This window comes from Oncorhynchus mykiss, chromosome 11 (genome assembly GCF_013265735.2).
Source record: "Oncorhynchus mykiss isolate Arlee chromosome 11, USDA_OmykA_1.1, whole genome shotgun sequence".
Taxonomy (NCBI): domain Eukaryota; kingdom Metazoa; phylum Chordata; class Actinopteri; order Salmoniformes; family Salmonidae; genus Oncorhynchus; species Oncorhynchus mykiss.
This window is the reverse complement of record NC_048575.1, coordinates 78,167,555-78,179,085: the sequence shown is the minus strand read 5'-3', so window position 1 is coordinate 78,179,085 and position 11,531 is coordinate 78,167,555. Positions and strand designations below refer to the sequence as shown.

Sequence of the window (11,531 nt, the reverse complement as noted above, 5' to 3'; positions counted from 1 at the left end):
AGAAGAGCAACCTATATCTGGTGTCAGTCTTATCCTCACAGAAGAGCAACCTATATCTGGTGTCAGTCTTATCCTCACAGAAGAGCAACCTATATCTGGTGTCAGTCTTATCCTCACAGAAGAGCAACCTATCTCTGGATTCAGTCTTATCCTCACAGAAGAGCAACCTATATCTGGTGTCAGTCTTATCCTCACAGAGGAGCAACCTATATCTGGTGTCAGTCATATCCTCACAGAAGAGCAACCTATATCTGGTGTCAGTCTTATCCTCACAGAAGAGCAACCTATATCTGGTGTCAGTCTTATCCTCACAGAAGAGCAACCTATCTCTGGTGTCAGTCTTATCTTCACAGAAGAGCAACCTATATCTGGTGTCAGTCTTATCCTCACAGAAGAGCAACCTATATCTGGTGTCAGTCTTATCTTCACAGAAGAGCAACATATCTCTGGTGTCAGTCTTATCTTCACAGAAGAGCAACCTATCTCTGGTGTCAGTCTTATCCTCACAGAAGAGCAACCTATATCTGGTGTCAGTCTTATCTTCACAGAAGAGCAACCTATATCTGGTGTCAGTCTTATCCTCACAGAAGAGCAACCTATCTCTGGTGTCAGTCTTATCTTCACAGAAGAGCAACCTATCTCTGGTGTCAGTCTTATCCTCACAGAAGAGCAACCTATATCTGGTGTCAGTCTTATCTTCACAGTAGAGCAACCTATATCTGGTGTCAGTCTTATCCTCACAGAAGAGCAACCTATCTCTGGTGTCAGTCTTATCCTCACAGAAGAGCAACCTATCTCTGGTGTCAGTCTTATCTTCACAGAAGAGCAACCTATCTCTGGTGTCAGTCTTATCTTCACAGAAGAGCAACCTATCTCTGGTGCCAGTCTTATCTTCACAGAAGAGCAACCTATATCTGGTGTCAGTCTTATCCTCACAGAAGAGCAACCTACAGTGCCTTGCGAAAGTATTCGGCCCCTTGAACTTTGCGACCTTTTGCCACATTTCAGGCTTCAAACATAAAGATATAAAACTGTATTTTTTTGTGAAGAATCAACAACAAGTGGGACACAATCATGAAGTGGAACGACATTTATTGGATATTTCAAACTATTTTAACAAATCAAAAACTGAAAAATTGGGCGTGCAAAATTATTCAGCCCCTTTACTTTCAGTGCAGCAAACTCTCTCCAGAAGTTCAGTGAGGATCTCTGAATGATCCAATGTTGACCTAAATGACTAATGATGATAAATACAATCCACCTGTGTGTAATCAAGTCTCCGTATAAATGCACCTGCACTGTGATAGTCTCAGAGGTCCGTTAAAAGCGCAGAGAGCATCATGAAGAACAAGGAACACACCAGGCAGGCCCGAGATATTGTTGTGAAGAAGTTTAAAGCCGGATTTGGATACAAAAAGATTTCCCAAGCTTTAAACATCCCAAGGAGCACTGTGCAAGCGATAATATTGAAATGGAAGGAGTATCAGACCACTGCAAATCTACCAAGACCTGGCCGTCCCTCTAAACTTTCAGCTCATACAAGGAGAAGACTGATCAGAGATGCAGCCAAGAGGCCCATGATCACTCTGGATGAACTGCAGAGATCTACAGCTGAGGTGGGAGACTCTGTCCATAGGACAACAATCAGTCGTATGTTGCACAAATCTGGCCTTTATGGAAGAGTGGCAAGAAGAAAGCCATTTCTTAAAGATATCCATAAAAAGTGTTGTTTAAAGTTTGCCACAAGCCACCTGGGAGACACACCAACATGTGGAAGAAGGTGCTCTGGTCAGATTAAACCAAAATTGAACTTTTTGGCAACAATGCAAAACGTTATGTTTGGCGTAAAAGCAACACAGCTGAACACACCATCCCCACTGTCAAACATGGTGGTGGCAGGGACAGGGAAGGGACAGGGAAGATGGTTAAAATTGATGGGAAGATGGATGGAGCCAAATACAGGACATTGTGGAATATAACCTGATGGAGTCTGCAAAAGACCTGAGACTGGGACGGAGATTTGTCTTCCAACAAGACAATGATCCAAAACATAAAGCAAAATCTACAATGGAATGGTTCAAAAATAAACATATCCAGGTGTTAGAATGGCCAAGTCAAAGTCCAGACCTGAATCCAATCGAGAATCTGTGGAAAGAACTGAAAACTGCTGTTCACAAATGCTCTCCATCCAACCTCACTGAGCTCGAGCTGTTTTGCAAGGAGGAATGGGAAAAAATGTCAGTCTCTCGATGTGGAAAACTGATAGAGACATACCCCAATAATTTTGCACGCCCAATTTTTCAGTTTTTGATTTGTTAAAAAAGTTTGAAATATCCAATAAATGTCGTTCCCCTTCATGATTGTGTCCCACTTGTTGTTGATTCTTCCCAAATGGATAATGACCCCAAGCATACTTCCAAAGTTGTGGCAAAGTGGCTGAAGGACAACAAAGTCAAGGCATTGGAGTGGCCATCACAAAGCCCTGACCTCAATCGCATAGAAAATTTGTGGGCAGAACTGAAAAAGTGTGTGCGAGCAAGGAGGCCTACAAACCTGACTCGGTTACACCAGCTCTGTCAGGAGGAATGGGCCAAAATTCACCTAACTTATTGTGGGAAGCTTGTGGAAGGCTAGGTTTGACCCAAGTTAAACAATTTAAAGGCAATGCTACCAAATGCTAATTTGGTGTATGTAAACTTCTGACCCACTGGGAATGTGCTAAAAGAAAAATGCTGAAATAAATAGTTCTCTCTACTATTATTTTGACAGTTCACATTCTTAAAATTAAGTGGTGACCCTAACTGACCTAAAACAGGACATTTTTACTCTGATTACATGTCAGGAATTGTGAAAAACTGTGAAAAACTTTGAATGTATTTGGCCAAGGTGTATGTAATCTTCCGACTTTAACTGTAAATGTCTTGTCATTCTGAGACGTCCTGTTCAGTTGATCTTAGTTCTGTCAACAGATAACACCTCTCTGCTGTTATCAGCTACCTGGTTATAATTAGACGTCTCTGTTAATGTACTGTATGTCTGTCTGTATGCTGCACTGAAGCTGGCCTTGTTCCTGAGCGCAAATGACGCTTGAGTTAGAGCTGCTTGAAGGAGAGCAGAGGAAGTGGAGTGGAGATTGCTAAGGGTGGCCTCCCCATGTTTGTGTTTGTGTGTGTGTGTGTGTGTGTGTGTGTGTGTGTGTGTGTGTGTGTGTCAGAAGACTAATGTGACTCCTTTACAATATTCACAGCGGCTGCATAAGATGTCACACCTCTTGAGCTATTGTTACACGTTACAGGTACACACAGTATCTACACTGCTGACCCATTTACACACTAACTAACACACAAAGTGTGACAAAATCTCTTTCTCTCTAAAGTACTTTTAGGAAGTATGATAATACATAGATAAAACCTGTAGAGACAGAAAGCCTTGATTATATGCTGATAGTAGAGCACAATAGAAGGAAGCCTTGATGACAGACCAGACCGCACCAGACCAGAACAGTCTGGACCAGAATAGAACAGAATATAACAGAATAGAACAGACTGTTCCAGAACAGACTGGACCAGAATATAACAGAATATAACAAAATAGAACAGACCGTTCCAGAACAGACTGTTCCAGAACAGACTGGACCAGAATATAACAGAATATAACAAAATAGAACGGACCGTTCCAGAACAGACTGGACCAGAATATAACAGAATAGAACAGACTGTTCCAGAACAGACTGGACCAGAATAGAACAGAATATAACAGAATAGAACAGACCGTTCCAGAACAGACTGGACCAGAATATAACAGAATAGAACAGACCGTTCCAGAATAGAACAGACCGTTCCAGAACAGACTGGACCAGAATATAACAGAATAGAACAGACTGTTCCAGAATATAACAGAATAGAACAGACCGTTCCAGAACAGACTGGACCAGAATATAACAGAATAGAACAGACCGTTCCAGAACAGACTGGACCAGAATATAACAGAATAGAACAGACTGTTCCAGAATATAACAGAATAGAACAGACTGTTCCAGAATATAACAGAATAGAACAGACTGTTCCAGAACAGACTGGACCAGAATATAACAGAATAGAACAGACCGTTCCAGAACAGACTGGACCAGAATATAACAGAATAGAACAGACTGGACCAGAACAGACTGGACCAGAATATAACAGAATAGAACAGACTGGACCAGAACAGACTGGACCAGAATATAACAGAATATAACAGAATAGAACAGACTGTTCCAGAACAGTCTGGACCAGAATATAACAGAATAGAACAGACTGTTCCAGAATAGAACAGACCGTTCCAGAACAGACTGGACCAGAATATAACAGAATAGAACAGACTGTTCCAGAATATAACAGAATAGAACAGACTGTTCCAGAACAGACTGGACCAGAATATAACATAACATAACAGAATAGAACAGACTGTTCCAGAACAGACTGGACCAGAATATAACAGAATAGAACAGACTGTTCCAGAACAGACTGGACCAGAATATAACAGAATAGAACAGACCGTTCCAGAACAGACTGGACCAGAATATAACAGAATAGAACAGACTGGACCAGAACAGTCTGGACCAGAATAGAACAGAATAGAACAGACTGTTCCAGAACAGTCTGGACCAGAATATAACAGAATAGAACAGACTGTTCCAGAACAGACTGGACCAGAATATAACAGAATAGAACAGACTGGACCAGAACAGACTGGACCAGAATATAACAGAATAGAACAGACTGTTCCAGAATATAACAGAATAGAACAGACTGTTCCAGAACAGACTGGACCAGAATATAACAGAATAGAACAGACTGTTCCAGAACAGTCTGGACCAGAATATAACAGAATAGAACAGACTGTTCCAGAACAGACTGGACCAGAATATAACAGAATAGAACAGACTGTTCCAGAACAGACTGGACCAGAATATTACAGAATAGAACAGACTGTTCCAGAACAGACTGGAACAGAATATAACAGAATAGAACAGACTGAACCAGAATATTACAGAATAGAACAGACTGGACCAGAACAGACTGGACCAGAATATAACAGAATAGAACAGACTGGAACAGAATTTAACAGAATATAACAATACTAGAGTAGAATACAGCAATACTAGAGTATTACTGACCAACCAGACACTATGACAATACTACAGTATTACTGACCAACGAGACACTATGTCAATACTACAGTATTACTGACCAACCAGACACTATTTCTGTACTACGGTATTACTGACCAACCAGACACTATGACAATACTACAGTATTACTGACCAACGAGACACTATGACAATACTACAGTATTACTGACCAACCACTACAGTATTACTGACCAACCAGACACTATGTTAATACTACAGTATTACTGACCAACCAGACACTATGTCAATACTACAGTATTACTGACCAACCAGACACTATGACAATACTACAGTATTACTGACCAACGAGACACGATGTCAATACTACAGTATTACTGACCAACCAGACACTATTTCTGTACTACAGTATTACTGACCAACCAGACACTATGTTAATACTACAGTATTACTGACCAACCAGACACTATGACAATACTACAGTATTACTGACCAACCAGACACTATGACAATACTACAGTATTACTGACCAACCAGACACTATGTTAATACTACAGTATTACTGACCAACCAGACACTATGTCAATACTACAGTATTACTGACCAACCAGACACTATGTTAATACTACAGTATTACTGACCAACGAGACACTATGTCAATACTACAGTATTACTGACCAACCAGACACTATTTCTGTACTACAGTATTACTGACCAACCAGACACTATGTTAATACTACAGTATTACTGACCAACGAGACACTATGACAATACTACAGTATTACTGACCAACCAGACACTATGTTAATACTACAGTATTACTGACCAACCAGACACTATGACAATACTACAGTATTACTGACCAACCAGACACTATGACAATACTACAATATTACTGACCAACCAGACACTATGTTAATACTACAGTATTACTGGCCAACCAGACACTATGTTAATACTACAGTATTACTGACCAACCAGACACTATGACAATACTACAGTATTACTGACCAACCAGATACTATGACAATACTACAGTATTACTGACCAACCAGACACTATGTCTGTACTACAGTATTACTGACCAACCAGACACTATGACAATACTACAGTATTACTGACCAACCAGACACTATGTTAATACTACAGTATTACTGACCAACCAGACACTATGTTAATACTACAGTATTACTGACCAACCAGATACTATGTCTGTACTACAGTATTACTGACCAACCAGACACTATGTTAATACTACAGTATTACTGACCAACCAGACACTATGTTAATACTACAGTATTACTGACCAACCAGACACTATGTTAATACTACAGTATTACTGGCCAACCAGACACTATGTTAATACTACAGTATTACTGACCAACCAGACACTATGTCTGTACTACAGTATTTTGCGTGGAGATCTTGCGTGGAGCCCCAGATCGAGGGAGATTATCAGTGGTCTTGTATGTCTTCCATTTCCTAATAATTGCTCCCACAGTTGATTTCTTCAAACCAAGCTGCTTACCTATTGCAGATTCAGTCTTCCCAGCCTGGTGCAGGTCTACAATTTTGTTTCTGGTGTCCTTTGACAGCTCTTTGCTCTTGGCCATAGTGGAGTTTGGAGTGTGAATATTTGAGGTTGTGGACAGGTGTCTTTTATACTGATAACAAGTTCAAACAGGTGTCATTAATACAGGTAATGAGTGGAGGACAGAGGAGCCTCTTAAAGAAGAATTTACAGGTCTGTGAGAGCCAGAAATCTTGCTTTTTTGTAGGTGACCAAATACTTATTTTCCACCATAATTTGCAAATAAATTCATTAAAAATCCTACAATGTGATTTTCTGGATTTTTTTTTCTAATTTTGTCTGTCATAGTTGAAGTGTACCTTTGATGAGGCCTCTCTCATCTTTTAAGTGGGAGAACTTGCACAGTTGGTGACTGACTAAACACATTTTTGCCCCACTGTACCATGGACAGTAGAAAAGGAGATATGAGCGAAAAAAAGGGCTGAAAAATAAAAATAGAAAAGAACAACGGACTCTAGGAAGAAAAGACAAGTCACTAAAGGCTGAGGAGAAGCAGAACAACAGACTCTAGGAAGAAAAGACAAGTCACTAAGGGATGAGAAGAAGCAGAACAACAGACTCTAGGAAGAAAAGACAAGTCACTAAGGGGTGAGGAGAAGCAGAACAACAGACTCTAGGAAGAAAAGACAAGTCACTAAGGGATGAGGAGAAGCAGAACAACAGACTCTAGGAAGAAAAGACAAGTCACTAAGGGGTGAGGAGAAGCAGAACAGTGACAGTTTTAAATGTGTTAATAACTGGGCTGGGGACTGCTAGTGACAGTTTTAAATGTGTTAATAACTTGGTTGGGATTTCTAAGAACTTTGATAACTGCATAGGAGAAATATGTTAATTCAGTATATGTAACATTATCCCACCGGTCACAATTGTGACCGACCATAAAACACACTTTTTCACCTACTTTTTCATAACAAAATTGAAAAATAATGATTGATTACTTCAAAGGGTTACTAATGACACTTGATTTGGATATTTTCATGTCTGGGGGGAAAAAAATCGGGATTAAATGGGGTTGAGGCATTAGAAGAAGACAAAATGTATGTTACCAATTGAACGACATCTATTGCAGGATAAATCCATGTTAAGGTTTACATAGCTGGCCTTTTATGGATGTTAAGTTTTACTTTATGGGTTGGTTATGTGGGCTTCTTCTAACCCATCGCTTTCTACTACATATAATAACATGATTAAATTATATATTTACATTAAAAACCAAAGTCCTATCAGAATTCCAGTCATTCCTATAAATGTTATACCTCTTGATCTTCAAGAACAGGACTTGGAAATATGGAAGTATAGATTAGCCAAATAGTTTTACCTGAGTATAACCCCAAAACTAAGGACTTATTAGCCAGTCCTACTGTGTTGTTCATCATTGTGTTGTCATGGAGGACTGATTGGGTCATTGATTCCAGTTGACAAATAAAAGGCTGCGCTCATGGCATGGCTTTGAGCAGTACTGAAAAGTGCTATTTACATGTGATAAATGAGATCCATATGCTGCGCTTGCTATAGGCCTATTGTTTACCTTGTTGTTAGTGACACTTTGGTATCTTGATAATATGCACCTGTTTAAAGGGCAAATCCACCGATGAAACAATAACAAAACGGTCGCCCTGCCTCTGTTTTGGTAAAAAGCTGTGGTATTGGCCTGGAGAAATGTAACCACTCTCAGATTAATAGACAGAGCTATAGACGCAAAGAATGACCATCCATGATGTCACAATGATCGTTTTAACCATGTTATGAGGCTATACAGTGGTTTGTTTACATTTACAATGTTTACAAACATTAGAGAAAAACAAGTTTATATTTGGGGTTCTAATGGAGTGTGACAGTTGAACAACACTCATGAGGCATGTAATCGTCTATTTTTTTCCAAAGGTATCTGTAATCTGATTACAATATGTTTTGCTGTTAGCGTAACGGATTACAGTTACCATTTTTGGGGGGGTTTCGGTAATCCGTTACTCCCCAACCCTGGGAACTACTTTCAGGATGGAGTGAACTTGTGTGCATCTTCAATGGCACCCTAATTCCTAAATAGTACACTACTTTGGAGCCTGGTCAAAAGTACTGAACTAAAAAAAAGGGAACAGGGAGCCATTTCAGACTCACACTTCCTGGTTGAGTTCACTTACTGTTTAGATGACATCATCGACTAGAGTAACATCATGTTTTGGGAGAGTTATCATTATGACTTTTAAACCACTGATCCAGGAACAGATGTAATATTTAGGTTCTGATCATCTAGGTTTGACCTGGGCTGAGGAGAACTGATCAGAAATCAGTGGTTAGGGGAGATACGGAAGCACCTTGGGTGGATACAGTCTGTAGATGAGTAACACTTCCTGTAAAAGCAGTGGAATTCACCTGACCACGTACTGTCTGATGCACTGACGTCAATGAAAAGTTGTGGTGTTGGAGGGGAGAGAAGTGAGAAGGATCAGTCTACACGACAGTGACAGTCTTTAACAGGACAACTCTTTTAGACCGGAGCACAGAGAACACAAAAACTATTAACAATCAACTGCTGAATAATTCACCTGACCTCTCAGTCCACAAAGCCAGGTGTGAGTGTCCCCTCTCAGTTTACCAGATAACAACACAACGCTTTCATTGACCCTTCAAGGCTAATAGCTCTAATATTTATTTGTCGTCATAAAACAGTTTTGACTCGTTCCTTTGACCGTAGCACACAGTCGTATCAATGATCTGAGCAGATGATTTGACCCCTTCAGTCTTTAGTTTGGCTGCAGGGGACTGTGAGCTCACCAGGTGAAAGTGGCCTGAGAGGGACAGTGGCCTGAGAGGGACACTGCGGTGCGACAACAGATCTATGTCAAGGTAGTGCCCCAGTGTAACACAGCAGTAACTCTGGAGAATAGCCCGTCTGTGGGTAATGACACACTAACACAACACCTGGTCAAACAGCTAGATCAAAACACAAGTATTCACATGGCATAATGTTAAACTACCATCAGAATCTTCCTCCTCCTCATCATCATCAAGATCAATCCCAAAATGACTTCTCAGTTCTGAAGAGTATTTCCCGTTCTGACATTCTCTCCAACAGAAAAATGTCAAACCTTGTTTACTAGAGAATTAGGCCAGACCGTAGGAAGAGAAACAATCAGCAATAAACATTCATGTCTAATATGTAACAGACTACCTTGTACAGACAAAGAAAGCATTGAGATGGTTGTTTAAAGGTTAGAAGGCATTGAGATGGTTGTTTAAAGGTTAGAAGGCATTGAAGTGATGTTGTAAAGATTAGAGAAAAAAAAGTCACAAAAACTATTCCAAAGTTATGGCTTTTTCTCTCTTTCCCTTTCTCGTTCTCTCGCCCCCTCTCTCTTTCCCTTTCTCGTTCTCTCGCCCCCTCTCTCTTTCTCTTTCTCGTTCTCTAGCCCCCTCTCTCTTTCCCTTTCTCGTTATCTCGCCCCCCCCCCTCTCTTTCCCTTTCTCGTTCTCTCGCCCCCCCCCCCTCTCTTTCCCAAACTATTCACTCCTGGATCGTCATTCCTAGAAACCAACTCCTTCCTTCACTCAGTCTTTCCACTGCTTTACTTTACTTCAGGAGTCCCCAGAAAAGAAAAGAGAGAAGATGGAGAGAGGAACACTCACTTTCGTTCACCACTACTTCCTGTATGTTTGCCCACCCCCACCCCTCCCACACCCTAACCCTGATCCTGAGGTCAAGAGGCTTGCCATCGCTCTTACCGTTAGTCCCGGCTACAGCCGTGCGTGTGTGTCCGACGGGGAGTGTGTGAGACGTGCAGACCACCATGCAGTCTTGGGAAAGTCCGACCAATGAACAAGCTGTTGATTTCATCAAGGCTATCCCTTCATCGTTCACACACTAACTCCTCCTCCTCCTCTACCCCTCCCTCATTCTCTGTATCCGCTCCGTCCTCTGGCTTTCTGACACTGCCCTACTCTCTCTGTCTCTCTCAACTCCTCCCTCCTCTGGCTTTCTGACACTGCTTTACTCTCTCTGTCTCTCTCAACTCCTCCGTCCTCTGGCTTTCTGACACTCTCCTTTACTCTCTCTGTCTCTCTCAACTCCTCCGTCCTCTGGCTTTCTGACACTGCTTTACTCTCTCTGTCTCTCTCAACTCCTCCGTCCTCTGGCTTTCTGACACTCTCCTTTACTCTCTCTGTCTCTCTCAACTCCTCCGTCCTCTGGCTTTCTGACACTGCTTTACTCTCTCTGTCTGTCTCAACTCCTCCCTCCTCTGGCTTTCTGACACTCTCCTTTACTCTCTCTGTCTCTCTCAACTCCTCCGTCCTCTGGCTTTCTGACACTGCTTTACTCTCTCTGTCTGTCTCAACTCCTCCCTCCTCTGGCTTTCTGACACTGCCCTACTCTCTCTGTCTCTCTCAACTCCTCCGTCCTCTGGCTTTCTGACACTGCTTTACTCTCTCTGTCTCTCTCAACTCCTCCCTCCTCTGGCTTTCTGACGCTCTCCTTTACTCTCTCTGTCTCTCTCAACTCCTCCCTCCCTCACTCAATCATTCACGGTTTCAAAAAGTCCTCAAATTTTTCTCTATTTTTCTTCTCCTCTCTCTTCTGTCTGTTCTCTCTCTCTCTCTCTCTCTCTCTCCCTCAAATTCCTCTCCTCTCTCATGTTCTCTCTCTCCCTCCCTCACACTCCTCTCTCATCTGTCTCATGTTCTCTCTCTCTCTCTCTCTCTCTCTCTCTCTCTCTCCCTCACACTCCTCTCTCGCCTGTCTCATGTTCTCTCTCTCTCTCTCCCTCCCTCCCTCACACTCCTCTCTCGTCTGTCTCATGTTCTCTCTCTCTC

General features: G+C 41.5%; 1 protein-coding gene across 1 annotated transcript in view; it reads right to left on the bottom strand.

Annotated features, from left to right (window-relative positions):
- Positions 1–11,310, bottom strand: part of LOC110536435 (phospholipid-transporting ATPase ID) — a 59,097-nt gene extending 47,787 nt beyond the window's left edge. Inside the window, exon 1 of the mRNA XM_036936446.1 lies at positions 10,446–11,310. The gene's annotated coding sequence lies outside the window, so the exon portion shown is untranslated. The remainder of the gene's footprint in view (positions 1–10,445) is intronic.
- Positions 11,311–11,531: the final 221 nt, after the last annotated feature.